Below are 859 nucleotides of genomic sequence, written 5' to 3' on the forward strand. Positions count from 1 at the left end.
GGAATGCCTGTGTTTTTCATAGGAGGAGAGGGGACAGCCCTGGCTTCTCACTCTTGGTGTCAGATTCAGGTCACCTGGAAGTCAGCATCCGCCCGGAGCTCCCTGTTTCAGAAAGCTGTTTGGAAACACTAGTGTTCAGTGGCCAGCAGGAGCGCATTCCAGTACTGACCGGGCATCCAACAGAGCAGGAGAGAAGGTCATGCAGCCTTAGATATGAAGATAGGGAGTAAGAAAAGGAAACACTTTCCGGAGCTTGCTTTCTAAAACTCAAAAGTGAAAAATGTGCAGTTTTTAAGGAACTCCTTCCTCTTCTCTCACAAGCCTGCACACAAGAATCTATCTCTCATGAAAAAAAAAAAAAAAAAAAAAAAAGAAACATATTTGGAAACTGTAAACATATTATTTTTCTTGGGTTGGTTTTGAGGCCTTGAGAATAAAAGCAGACTTTTTTGCCTACTTAGAAGGTAGGGATGTGCCTGAAGAGATGTCAGTTTTATTTCTTGGGCCCCAAACCTTGGAGTCATCCTTAACTCCTTTCTTCTCTCACACCTCCAGAATATACTTCTCTCCATCTCCACAGCTGCCACCCTGGCTGAGCCACCATCATCTTTTGCCTGAAAAACTAGATGTGGCGTCATACCTAGTCTCCCCACCCGTACCTTCCACCCTCATGTCAATGGCCAAAATGGTCTACATTGTAAGATGGAGGTCAGATCATTCCTCTGCCCCACTCGTTATCTTGCCGTGAGTTCCCATTTCACCCTGAGTAAAAGCCATAGTCCTTACGATGACTGACACACGGTCTTTCTGCAGCCCCCCATCCCCTCTCCAACCTTACCTCCTATGACTCTCCCCCTGG

Source organism: Ursus maritimus, unplaced genomic scaffold (genome assembly GCF_017311325.1).
Source record: "Ursus maritimus isolate PB19 unplaced genomic scaffold, ASM1731132v1 scaffold_3, whole genome shotgun sequence".
NCBI lineage: Eukaryota > Metazoa > Chordata > Mammalia > Carnivora > Ursidae > Ursus > Ursus maritimus.